Source organism: Schistocerca serialis, chromosome 7, assembly GCF_023864345.2.
Source record: "Schistocerca serialis cubense isolate TAMUIC-IGC-003099 chromosome 7, iqSchSeri2.2, whole genome shotgun sequence".
In the NCBI taxonomy this organism is placed as follows: domain Eukaryota; kingdom Metazoa; phylum Arthropoda; class Insecta; order Orthoptera; family Acrididae; genus Schistocerca; species Schistocerca serialis.
In genome coordinates this window covers 70,158,571-70,172,631 of record NC_064644.1, presented here as the reverse complement: position 1 = coordinate 70,172,631, position 14,061 = coordinate 70,158,571, and the positions used below count along the sequence as shown (strand labels likewise).

At 41.6% G+C, this 14,061-nt stretch overlaps 1 long non-coding RNA gene across 1 annotated transcript; it reads right to left on the bottom strand.

The window, feature by feature from the left end:
• Window positions 1–1,274: 1,274 nt before the first annotated feature.
• Window positions 1,275–12,267, bottom strand: LOC126412361 (uncharacterized). The gene is made up of 3 exons (XR_007575279.1): window positions 12,174–12,267; window positions 8,158–8,254; window positions 1,275–2,728 (listed from the first exon to the last, which is right to left on the bottom strand). It is a non-coding gene; the product is annotated as an uncharacterized LOC126412361 (long non-coding RNA).
• Between the last annotated feature and the right edge of the window lie 1,794 nt (window positions 12,268–14,061).

Sequence of the window (14,061 nt, the reverse complement as noted above, 5' to 3'; positions counted from 1 at the left end):
TAGACAAACTGATTCACAAAATATAAATGTACTGGTAATGGCGTCAGTTTAACAACCACTGTTCATAATGATTCTCTTGTAAGATAACTTCTAGTTCGTTGCTACCGAAGTGAGCTCACCAATGGCCCTCATCAGTTATTGAGATCACAATACGCTGCTGGATGAGCTACTGGTCCCTTCACACCTCGCCGTTGGCACACGCAACTCGTCGCAATTAACACAGCAATGCACCATGGAGTACCATGTGGCTCAGAGCGGGAAACTACTATTTTGCCGCTCATAGCCCATCTCCATCGAAATACCGCGTCTTACAAGCCTTAGTGTCCATTTAGCTTGTAGCCGTATGATAAACGAAATCCATATCTGTTTTCAGCTCACTTCTAAATGGTGTGTTAGCAACATTACCGTAGCACACACCGGCAGTCACTTTTACGCCACTTAACACTTGTTCTGCCTCAGAGCTACACCAACTTACTTCTGCCGCCAATATTATGCGCCAACCTGTACACTGTTCTCATTCTCGGGGATTCCCCCCCACACCTAAACATTATTTTACATTATGCCAAGTTCTCTATTTGGAATTAAACATATCATAGTATTACAATATTCAATTAGAATCATTTTCATATATTAAAGTAATATTACATTTGTATTTTTACTACACATAACAATATTATTTAGTTTAATTCTTTTGTTTTTCGCTGGCAGAGTGCAGCACAAGCCAGACACTGCCTCCCACATAGCGTTCTTTAATTTAGCTGACACCAGGCGAAAGCACTTCCGCTTTGCCTCCGATTCTGGCACACAGATGGCATAAGCGTCCACTTTCTCTACCGTTGCGCCTGGTCTATGCCTGGTATTCACTAGACGGCACGTTGTCACATTACAAGACCCATTTCTAAATTGGATAATAATGACACATATATTCTTTTTTGTGTTTTAAAAGACGAGAGAAAGCTACTAGTAAGTTGTGATCCTTGCTAATCAAAGGCCATCGTTAGCCACATGTTTCAATGCCGGATGTGTTTCACTGTGCAGCGGTGATCGTCTGCCATCAGGCGCTGCACACAATTACATAGCAGAAATACATTGCCTGTGAGACTTCCGTCAGGAATCAGTTTCTTTACGACGTAACGGAAGCAAAAACGTTTGTTCTTCACTCTTTGCTGAAATACATTTTAACAGCAGAGAAATCCTTTTGTCATTTGAAGGTCTCGATCTCTGCTGTTTCGTAGAAATAACATAGTGTTGAAAAAGGTAGATAAAAAGTCAGCTTAGGAGTTTTGTGTGTTTATTTTTGATTGATAAACCATTAATAGACAGCTTGCTAAAATCTACAGGGATTGGACAGAATAATATGAACATCCATGTATAAACAATATCTGCAACTTATAATCTTACATTGTCTTATTTTCCATCTATACTCTTGTGTAAACAATAAGAATCACAAATTATAACCTGACGGTTTATTTTCTTTACGTACTATGTAATACTCATCAGTGTGTCCCGAGACATTGGTATGTCTGAGAACTGGGAATATCCAGAGCTACTGTGTCCAGCGTCGTGATAGTATGATAATTTTGTGGCACATTGCATCTGCTGTGCTCTGTCATGTATAACAAACTGCTAAAGTGATATTACCTCTAATACCGTAAGAAAGAGACGTCTGAACTTAAATATGTGTCTACAGTCTAGCGAAAGCAGTACGACGGGAATTACGCATACAAGACATTGACAGAGCTGGACGTCTGAGTGATAAAGGCTGTGGCTCTTAGCTCGTGAATGATCTTTTGGCCTCTTTGCGGGTAGGGCATAGTCCTTCATACGCCGCGACACTAGGTGAGGAGGGAGAGGGTGGGAGGGTGGTGCGGCCACCGCCTCAGCCCCCTTTTACCCCTGGGATCTGCTGCCTGATAGCAAGTTGAGTGGGCGTGGACAGTCCTGGAGGGCCTGGAACGAGGAAGAACCCCGCTCCTACCTGGGTTAAACCCGGGACCACCAGGCCGGAGTCATGTGGTCTACCCTCGGTCACTTTGAGTAATAGTACAGGAGATATACTGCGGCGTGTTTTCCTGTATACTGCCCCAGCCGCAGATGTCCTTGCTATGGAGAACACAGAGAAAGCGTGTTGCTCATACAGTATCATTTCAGCACTGTAGCATCGTAAATGCTGTGTAGCATTTTTACTGGTTTACGGCGGGTCTGATGGTCAGCTTGAAATGAATCGTAACGGGAAAGGTAACCAACCATTTTGTTTCGAAGTGCTGATTAAATGGTACACTGCAACATATGAATCTTCCAATATGATAATTCTCCTGGTCACACACTGGAAATTTACAAAACTGTTTTGAAGGTTATTAGAGTGAAATAACGTTCTTCAGACTTTCCACAAATATCTAATTTGTATCTTATCTAGTAATTCCGATCAGTGATAAAAACTATGAGGATTCCTTGTGCTCCTCATGCATCTCTCCTGAAACAGTGTATTTGTGAATAATGGAATGTAATTCTGCTAGCTGGCACACAGTATTTGTAGGAGAGATCTCCAGGAACGCTCAAGCTGGTTTGGATGCAAAACATAGTCCTCTACATGTTAGACGGGTGTTCGCATTATTCTGTCCAATCTCTGTAGACTTCTCCACCTCTGGGTGACCGTCGGCAACTTCTTCAGGTCGCTCCATTGGCTCGTTGTTGGGTTCCTTGAAAGCTGCGAAGATCTGATCCACTTCTGCAAAAAAATTTCAACATTACACATCAGTTCAGCGAAGTGTAGTGACAACAAGAAATAATACTATTTTTACTAAGAATAAAATACCCGTCACGACATTCGAACTGACAGAAGAAGTCAAGCTGTGTTGGTACTCCATTTCGTAGAGAATAGTACCAACAGCTCGCATATCTGGTGTGACAGTAACTGATTACCAATAATTTTACTCTCGACATTACCGAATCGGGGCCAAGATGCCTGATAATTAAACAATAGTTTTTATGTCGAAGTTCCGACTTCAATATACATTATATCGCAATATCGCTAGACAATTGCATAAACGTCAATTCCGTGTGACATAGTGATGGAAATTTTTAGAAAAGAAGACAGAATAACTAAAATTTTACAAAGTACTGGCACTACGTTCATTGTTCTATTGTAATGATCTGCAGTTTGAAGCTGATTTGATTTTTCTTCTCACACTAGCACACCCTCTGCGGTGTCTTGATCGCTGCATAAGTACTGAAACGTAGAATTCAACATTTTTCTGGAGCATCATATTTCTAATGCTTTTATTTTCGTCTGTCCGATTTGTTTTTCGTGCACTTTTCACTACCACATTTGCTGCATTCCAAACAAATTTTAGAAAATGTCTGCTGAAACTTAAATATCTAATACATCTTTTTTTGCGAAGACTTTTTTTTTAAATTTTTTTGGTAGTGCCAGTCTATTCTTTATATCCGCTTTCCTTCTGCACCGCCCAAATAACAAAATTCATCAACTAGTTTCAACGTCATATTTCTTAATATAATTTCTCCAAATTCACGTAGTTTAATTTTTACTGTTCACCTGATACTCTCTTCAACTGATCATCCAAATCCTTAAAGGTTTCTGACAAAATTACGATGTCCTCGACAAACAGTAAAGTTTTTGTTTCCTCTACCTAAACTTCAATTCTCTTTCCACATTTCTTCTTTTCTTTCTTACTTCTTACGCAACACTGAGACTGAATAACATGGAATATCCGGGCAGATATACGACTCAAGTAATGATTTCCTAGCAAACAGAGCATAGTACAGTGTTCTTAATTACTTGTCGTCGTCAGAGGTAAAGTTACAGTCCGGCGCACCTCAGTGTAGGGTAATAGGCTATTGCTGTTCACGACATACTATGTAGAAATAACCTAGCATATAACGCGTGCAGCCGTACATAGCTCTCCGCTGTTGAGGCAAGTGTGTACAGGGAGGCGACGTCGTTAGAAACTTTTTACGAAATGCAGAGAGGCTTCTAGGCAATCGGTGCCAGGCGCAAAGATTGGTAACTGACTCTAAACATGAGCAAATGTAAGGTGAAGCAAGCAGAGAGACAAATAGAGTCGATATCTGCGATAATACTTCGGATCCGCCAATCTTACTACCGTAAATACGTATTTATTGCACCATATGCGTTTCGTTATATTGGGTTAAAATATTTTCAGCAGTCTGTAAGAAAGTTTATTTGCAATTTTGATTGGGATGTTGACCTAAAAACAGTTCGTTTAATAAGCTATTCAGTTATGGTTCATGGACTTACGGCACTAGCGTCCTCTTTATGCTTATATCCGGAAGTGTTGTCTGCATGTAGATGCCAGACTCCGACTTACTAGAAGAATCTGAAGAAAGTATGATTAACACACTCTCGTTCCATCAATTCTTGATATACTGTGGGATCAAAAGTGTCCGTACACCCCAAAAAACATACTTTTTTCATATTACGTGCATTGTGCTACCACCTACTGCCAGGTACTCCATATCAGCGACCTCAGACATCGTGAGAGAGTAGAATAGGGAGCTCTGCGGAGCTCACGGACATCGAACGTGGTCAGGTGATTCGGAGTCACTCGTGTCATAAGTTCGTACGCTAGATTTGCACGCTCCTAAACATCCCTAGGTCCACTGTTTCCAATGTGACAGTTAATCGGAGACCTGAGGGGACACGTACAACACAAAAGCGTACAGGCCGACCTCGTCTTCTGACTGACAGAGACCGCCGATAGTTGAAGAGTGTCGTAAAGTGTAATAGGCAGACATCTATCCAGACTGTCACACAGGAGATCCAAGCTGCAAGTACTACGACAATTTGGCGGAGGTGAGAAAACTTGGATTTCATGGTCGAGCGGCTGCTCATAAACCACACATCACGCCGGTAAATGCCAAATGACGCCTCGCTTGGTGTAACAACCATAAACATTGGACGATTGAACAGTGGAAAAACGTTGTGTGGAGTGACGAATCACGGTACACAATGTGGCGACCCGATGGCAGGGTGTGGGTATGGCGAATGCCCGGTGAACGTTATCTGCCAGCGCGTGTAGTGCCAACAGTAAAATCCAGAGGCGGTGGTGTTATGGTGTGTTTGTGTTTTTCATCGAGGGGGCTTGCACCCCTTGTTGTTTTGCGTCGCACTATCAGAGCATAGGCCTACACTGATTTTTAAGCACCTTCTTTCTTCTCACAGTTGAAGAGCAATTCGGGGATGGCGATTGCATCTTTCAACACGATCGAGCACCTGTTCATAATGCACAGCCAGTGGCGGAGTGATTACACGACAATAACAATAACATCCCTGTAATGGACTGACCTGCACAAAGTCCTTGCCTGAATCCTATAGAACACCTTGGGATGTTTTGGAACACCGTCTTTGTGCCAGGCTTCACCGACCGACTTCGACACCTCTCCTCAGTGCAACACTCCATGGAGAATGGGCTGCCATTCCCCAAGAAACCATCCGGCACCTGATTGATCGTATGCAAGCGAGAGTGGAACCTGTCATCAAGGCTAAGGGTCGGCTAACACCATATTAAATTGAAGCATTACCGATGGAGGGCGCCACGAACTTCTAAGTCATTTTCATCCAGGTTCGCACATATTTTTGATCACCTAGTGTAGCTGTTGGTCGATCTGGGATCTTTACTAAGTTGGGTTATCGTAAGAGAGAGAAAATTTTCCAAAAAGAGCTGTACTATTTGCATCAAGTTTATGAAGTGAGCAAGAGAGTGTCACAGGAGAGATCAAAAAAGTGCAGTGAGAAACGTTATATGAAAGACGTGCAAAGCGTAATGCAAATAATTCCCAGACTCCACATTGCTGCCGGCCGCTGTGGCCGAGCGGTTCTAGGCGCTTCAGTCCGGAACCGCGCTGCTGCTATGGTCGCAGGTTCGAATCCAGCCTCGGGCATGGATGTGTGTGATGTCCTTAGGTTAGTTAGGTTTAAGTAGTTCTAAGTCTAGGGGACTGATGACCTCAGCTGTTAAGTACCATAGTGCTTAGAGCCATTTCCACCTTGCTAGATATATTGCTTCCTGTAAGTTTCGACGACTAACACAACGACAACAGTGTGGCAGCCAGCGTGGATGTGGTTTTTAGGCAGTTTTCCTCATCCAGTTAGGTAATACTTGCCTGTTATACACGTCCCTCCTCAGCTACACGATTCACAAACAGAAAACGTTGTCACACTTGCACATGAGGTAACATCAGACGAAGACAGATTTGGGGTACAAAAGTTACGACGAGCGGTTGTGGGGCGGTATCCGGCTACCCCTACCGCGAATCATGCCAAATGTGAAACTACATGCCGATCCCGTGGCTGAACTACAAACCGGGACATGGAAGTAGGAAGGTAGGACGACCGAGAAAAACATCGCTGTTCCGAGACTTTTGAGCATGGAACAAAACGAGAATAGTTTGATCATTGAAGGCGAGATACCACATAGTTAGCTAGCCAAAATCACATTCGGAAGGGAAATGGTTCGAAGCTCTGTGATATCCTGATACACGTTTACAGTGATTTCCGTAAATCGCTAAAGCCAAACACTGGTCATTTCCTCTGAAAAGGGTTGGGCTGATTTCCTTCCCCGTCATTTCCCTATTGCAAGTTTGAGCTCCATCTCTAACGACCTGGTCGACGGAAGGATGCTACACCTTCTTCCTGTTTGTGCTACATTATCAATTGTATTATTAAGTAATTAACCGTTTTTTACAATGCTCATAAAGGCTTACGTTTCTTACCTACAAGATTCATATGTGAAGAAATTTATGTGTGTTATTATCCCGGAGGACTGACAAGATGCAGGTCTCCACGCCAGGCTATGCCGTGCGAATCTCTTCATCTCTACATAACTACTGCAACGTAAATCCACACGAAACTGTTTACTGTAGTGAAACCTTGGTCTCCCTTTACTATAGTACTATCCTTCTATCCACCCCCCCCCCCCCATGTCACAGCTAAGACACACACACACACACACACACACACACACACACAAACACACATCCTTCCCTCCATTACCAAAATTATTCCGTAGTGCCTTAGGATATAGACTATGAATCTTTTCCAACTATAAACCAACTTCTGCCATACAGCTCTTTTCTCCCCGATTAGATTCTGTACTTCGTTATCAGTTACTCACTTTACGTTCCTACACTTCGTCATTCTTTTCTAGCTCCAGTGTTAAAATGTTGCTGTTCTCTTTCTGTCTGTAGCATGCATCGTCCCTGTTCGACCTCTGTGGAAGACTACACTCCAGAAAATAAAAACAGACAAATATGCACAGATCAAAAACTTTCGAAATACCAAACGTTTGATCATCATATCAGCGTAATAAGAAATAACTGTAGGATGTATTGCTCTATAATGAAAAATAATGCCCTGACTGCGACTATAAATTTACTGCTATCAAGTGACAAATGCCTCTGTTTCATAATGTTAAAACAGACACTGCATTAAGGCGAATAATGAATTTAGTTTTCCAATTGACAATGTCATGCGTATAGATTATGATTCAATAAGCATAAAAATAAACTATTAAAGTATTGGAGACACGTTTATATACCTTCCCACAGCAAGTCGCTCATTCTTAGTCAGTAAACAAATGTGATTAAGAGAATGCTATCGCCGCCTATCAAGTCCAGAATGAGTGAATAGTATATTATGATTAATATAGTGTCCTGAAACAATGTACTCTGGGATATAAAAGCAACATAGCCGAAAATATTGAAATTTATTTCCAACTACAATAAAGTTCAAAGCATAACTTTGGAGATTAGATTATTTAAAGTCCTTTTCTTATTTTTCTTCTGTCAGTCCTAGCATTTCTTTGAAACTGTGTCTTTAACCTACGGAAACACTTCCTTTTTGAGAGAAATACCAGGAGGTCGCTTTAAATGGAAGGAACTCCGCACTACTGGTTCAGTGATGTCGTTATCAGTTCGAAGGAAGGCGGGGCTGTTCATCTTCCACGTAGTACGAGAAGATGGAGAAAGTACCTCTCACTCGTGTACACATAGCGTTTAAACCGTCCTTTGAGCTGAAGGCTCATTTCCTAAATATCAGAATCTCATCATGACCATGCTAAGGTCACTGAGGATCAACTCACTCGTGACTTTTGTAGAAAGGATCTGGTAGAAACTCACCAATTCCTTGAAATCAGTACTGCTACATGATGAAAATGACGGGTGAATACTCCAGGTTAATACTCCAGGCTGTAAGCACCTCTCAGCATTAATGTGCCTGTAACAACAAACAAGTAAAAACTATAGACATGACTGCTATATTTAACACAATTAAAATTACTGTCCCCTAAGGAAAATAGATAAAAATGTAAAAAGTTTTTTTAAGTCCTTGGACTGATAATCGTTCATTCTAAGAGAAATAAATTCGTGCCTACTCAAGTAGTTATAAAATTTGAACAGCGTATTTGTGCAGACCAAAAAATCAATTAACAAAGCCAACTAAAAATCTCATCATTCCTTAATTTTATACATATTCTAAGAAAGTGGTTGAAGAAAGACATTATTCCATCAGGTTGGTGGAATAACGCCATTCTTCAAATTTATCGTGGCTGCAGTGTCTGCCTAGAAGAAAATGATAGGATAGTTGAGGTTAGTGACTGTGTTATAAGCTTATGAAATAATTTTTACTGCTTCAGTTACTCTATACTAATACTGGGCACCGCGAAGCATTTCGGCAGCATGCTGCCATCATCACGTGGATTTTAGTTACACGTACATTAATCTGAATTGTAATGAGGATAATTTTCTAGATGAGCCAATGAGGTTATAAAATAAATTTTAACTCTGTCCAGAGAGATTCATTTATTTCAATATTTCCATTAACTGTGTTGTAGTTTTAAATCATTCCATTACCACTCTGCTGGAAATTTGTCTGTAACACAGAGCACAGTAAAACAACTCATGATGTGTCGTGTGCTTATTTAAAAGAAATTGCGTTTTTATTGTTTGTACTACGAGTACACCGGCAACTCAAATGAGCCGTTACGAGTCTTTGGAACGTAAACATCTGAATATGAAAGTTTAAAGCGATAGTTGTAAGTATATTACTATCCTCTGCCGAAAGAGCACAATGCTGGAGCACGCACAATATTTCGGAGCACACTATTTATCGCACATTGTTGAACACGGAGCTCCACAGCAGACCACCCCTACGTTTTCACGTGTTGACTCAATTACATTGCAGTGGTCACGGGACCATCGGGATTCGATCGTCGATAAATGCAAATGTATCGGCTCTCCGGGTGAATCACACAGGTCGCTGGTCGTCTCTATAAACCTCGTCATCGAGGTGAACGGCGGCTCGAAACGAGCAACGCGTCACGGACGCTGGCTGTTGGGAGCAGTATTATGTTATGGGAGACATTCTCCTGCGCTTGCGTGGGAACTATGGTAGCAATCGAAGACTCGCTGTCATCTGCGAACCACCGTCCCCTACGGCTATGTCACCTTTCAGCAGCATATTTGTCTCTGTCTCGGAGCGAGAACCTCGCTACAGCGATTTCAGGAGCATTATAGTGAACTCACGTTGATGCCTCTGCAACCAAATTCGCCTGATATGAATCCTACGGAACACATCTGAGTCGCTGTGGACGGCACCACCAAGTACGCAAATCAGCGGCCCATTAATTACGGGAATTACATGACCTGTGCGTAGTCATCTAATGCCACACACCTCCACCAGTTTATTACCAAACTGTCGGATCCCTGATACGCGGAATCAGTGACGTATTTCGTTCCAGATGCGAACAAACAAGTTATTAAGCAGGTTGTCACAATGTTTCCTCTCATCGGTACAAAAACTATGAGATATCGTGTTTTAATATGCAGTTGTACTTGCGACTCCTTTGGACCTATTCCGGTTGACAACTGCTCGCAATGAAACCCAAGTCTTACCTCGTAATACGGCATTCGTCTGCTAGTCACGGACCTGCTTTTTCTTCGTAAATTCTGTGACATGTAGCCTACGCTAAAGCAAATTCAGGTGTTATAACTCAACCTCAGATGCGTTCATTTGTTGATGTGGGTTTTATATAACAATAAATCATATCTTGAGAAGACAGCAATTTCGAAACGAGATCTTGAACTGCAAAATGTTGCCAGGGCTAGATGTTCGCCCTGGCCATAATTTGTTAGTTATCAACTGCCGACTGAAACTGAAGAAACTGCAGAAATCTAGGAAATTATGAAGATCGAACAGGGAGAAACTGGAACAACCAGAAGTTGTTGAGGGTTTCGTTGGAAGCATTTAGGCGACTGACGAAAAAGTAGTAAAGAAAAAAATAGGAGTTGACTGAGTGGCTTTGGGAGACGCAATAGAGAAGGCAGCAGAAGCTCGAATAAGCAAAGGCATAAAGCCTAGTAGAAATCCTTGGATAACACCCGAGATGTTGAACTTAATTGGCGAAAGGAGAAAATATGAAAATTAAGCAAATGACGTAAGATAAATGGATTACAGGCTATAAAAAATGAATGTCCTTCTACAGACATTATGCAAAAGCACGGGAGAGGTCGATACCGCTTTAGGAAATTTAAAGAGGTTTTTAGAGAGAAGAGATCATCTGTATGAATATCAAGAGCTCCCATGTCTAGCCAACACTTAGCAAAGAAGGGAAAGCTGAAAAAAGGGATGACTGTATACAATGGCTGTACAGAAGAAATGAAATTGGAGATAAGGTTGAAGAAAACGTTGAATCGAAACGAGGCCCTGAAGTATTCGACATTCCTAAGAATTATTGACGTCACTGGGATACCTAGCGATGACAGAACTGTTCCACTTCTCGTGCAAGATGTGTGAGGCGGGAGAGATTGCCTCACACTTCAAATAATCCAATAGCTTGAAATCCAAGTATGGCAGGTGTCGAAACGTGTGAGTATTACCGAACTACCAGGTTTAATAGCCATGTTTGCAGAATAGTGACACGAATTATCTGTAGAAGTACGGAAAAATTAGTGGAGACCGACCTCGAATAATGATGATGGTACCTGGTTTGTGAGGCGCTCAATTGCGTGGTTATCAGGGCCCCTACAAATTCCCAACGTTTTCACTGTCCAGCCTAGCCATTTTCCTGACTGATGATGACAAAGCTAATACTATCTCCTCGGGTAGATAAAAAAAAATCTCCTGCACGTCCGGGAATCTAACTCGGGACCCCATATTGGAGGGACAGTAATGCCAGCCACTACACCATGAGTTACGGACACCGACTCTGGCGAAATTAATGTAGGTTCCGGAGGAATGGAGGAAGTCACGAGGCTATTATGATCCTACGACACAGATTAGAAGATAGGCTGAAGAAAAAAAATCAACGTTTACAGCATTTGCAGATTTAGAGACAACTTTTGAGAATGTTGACTGGACAACGCTATGAGAAATTTGGTAAGGAAATTACAGTTCGGGGTGAAGATACAAAAACTTGTAATTCTGTCAGAGACGGTAAAAGAACTTGGAAGAGCAATGTAACGGAATGAATAGCGTCTTGAAAAGAGGCTGTAAGATTAACATCAACAAAAACAAAACAAAGATAATGGAACGTAGTCGATATGGTCATGCAGAAGGAATTAGATTATGAAGTGAGGCAGTTTTGATTAGAGATAACTTTTTCTACTTGGGCAGCCAAGGGACAGATAATTGTCGAAACTGAGAGGATATAAAATGCAGACTACCAATAGCAAGAAAAGTATATGTGGAAAAGAGAAATTTGTTAAGCTCGAATGTAAGTTTAAATGTCAGGGAGTATTTTCTGAAAGTATTTATCTGGGGTGTTGCCTTGTACGAAAGTGAAGCGTGGACGATAAACAGTAGAGACGAGAAGATAATAGAGGTGCTGCAGAACAATGCTGAAAATTACGCGGTTAGATTGATGAGGAATTGTCTTCGGAGTCTGGATGTACTTAATCGAATTGGTGGAAAAAGAAGTTTATACAACAACCTGAGCAAAGGAAGGATCGTTAGGTAGGAAACATCCTGAGAATCAACGGTTCATCGATCTGGCAATGGAGGAAGGGCGGGAGGTACATATCGCAGATGGAGACCAGCACTGGAAAACAGTAAAAAGGTTGAAATGGATGTAGTTAGGTGGAGATGAAGAGAAGTGGTGTAAACAAAAGAAAGAAGAAGCATGCGCCAGGCATCTCACCCTCCACGAAATGGGACTCCCGACCGAAGTATGCCATACGACCAGGGGAAGCAACGACTGTGAGCTGCTCACCACTGTCTTCTTTCGGACTGCACTCGTTTGGCTGTAATGATCAACTTCTCTCTCTTATATAACAACGCCGAAGTTTGAGGAACCGCTACCGTTAGTAAACACAGCTGCCAGAGAGCGTACTGAAAAAATTCCATTTACACGCCCACTTGTAGAGCACAGAAACATGTTTATGCATGGCTTATCTACATATTTTTTCAAGAGAGACAGAGACAGAGAGAGATAGAGAGAGAGACAGTCAAGTGGAAAGTCACTGAAAGAAATCGAACTATGAATTATTACTAAAGCATCCAAAGCATTTTTCTAATAAATGTGTCGGAAATCCGCTTCAGTTGCGAAATGTTACTGGTCTTTACCCAGGTTTCAGATAGAGTAATCTAGCCTTCTACAGAAGCATAAATAAACTAATACATGCCAGAATAAGGCACAGTCAAACATAGAAAGCTAAAGTACCGTGGCACCACGTCAAGCTACGTTACTTAGCTGAGGAACAGCACCGGCCACACTTCCTGAAAAGCGGTCGGTTAGTCTCGGACGCTGCGTTGGAACTCTGTTTCACCGTGCCTTATTCTGGCATGTATTAGTTTATTTATGCTTCTGTAGAAGGCTAGATTAGCTGAAACCTTTGTAAAGACCAGTAACATTTCGCAACTGAGGCGGATTTTTGACATATTAATTCATCACAGTTGCTGACATGTTAAAAATTTTTCTAATATTTCTGTAAGCACTTGGAAGGAAAAGTAGATCAAAAATCGAATTATTTACTTTTCCCATCTACTCAGACACTTATTTATAGGTTAACACACACTTCTATGTGCCTACATTGTTTTGCTTGCTTTCAAACAAAACTTTTTGTTTTCCTGTAGTTTAATTGGAAAATTACGAATTTTTTGTTGTGGTTGGAATTCCGATAACTGAAAAAGAGCGCTGTTCACTTGCTCCATTTATTACGCGTTCTTCAGGGATATACATAAGAGCCACGTGCCCACAGGGTGGGTTAGAAAGAGTCGAAAAATTATACACAAATTAGAGACATACGAGCGCAAATTACAGAACACAGAAAAGTTAGGGACAATCCTTCCTCGCCTCAAGCCTGATCAGGACTGCCAACAAATAAACCACAAGCATCACAAACTTTTCGCAAAAGGAAAATATTATATTATTATTATTATTGTCATCCGTATTCGCGACCTGCTGTGTCATGTGATGTAGAACAAACGGCATTTTCTAAGTTTTGTTTTAGCATTTCTTTGTCCTAATATTATTATAATTCTCTCCAAGATGTTTCGGTGTTCTTGGGTTTAGGGGTGTGTGTGTAGAGGAGATGTTATGTAGAGACTCTCTCTCTCTCTCTCCCCCCTGTCTCTCTCTCTCTCTCTCTCTCCCCCTCCCTCCCTATCTTTCTACTCTCCTTCTATCTCTCTCTCTCTCTCTCTCTCTCTCTCTCTCTCTCTCTCTCTCTCCCTCACACACACGCACACGCACACACACACACACACTCACATACACAGTGATACATGTGATTGATTCGATCGGTGGTGGCAAAGCAGTAATCCGGAAATGAAAGAGGAAAATGATTGCGATTAACTTTGAAATATAAACTCCCGCAAATCATTGACGAGTGCACAGACGTGAATCGTAGGCCAAACACAACTTTTCAACTGAAATTCGTGACAATTACACGATTGACCATTTTTCCTTACGCCCGAAAGAAATATCTGGGCTAGAGAGCTAATTTTTAGGTGTGTCTCAGGACACTGTCCTGAGAAAAGCAGTTACAAACGTGTTCAACTTGAGGAAAATACTAATTTATAAGCTC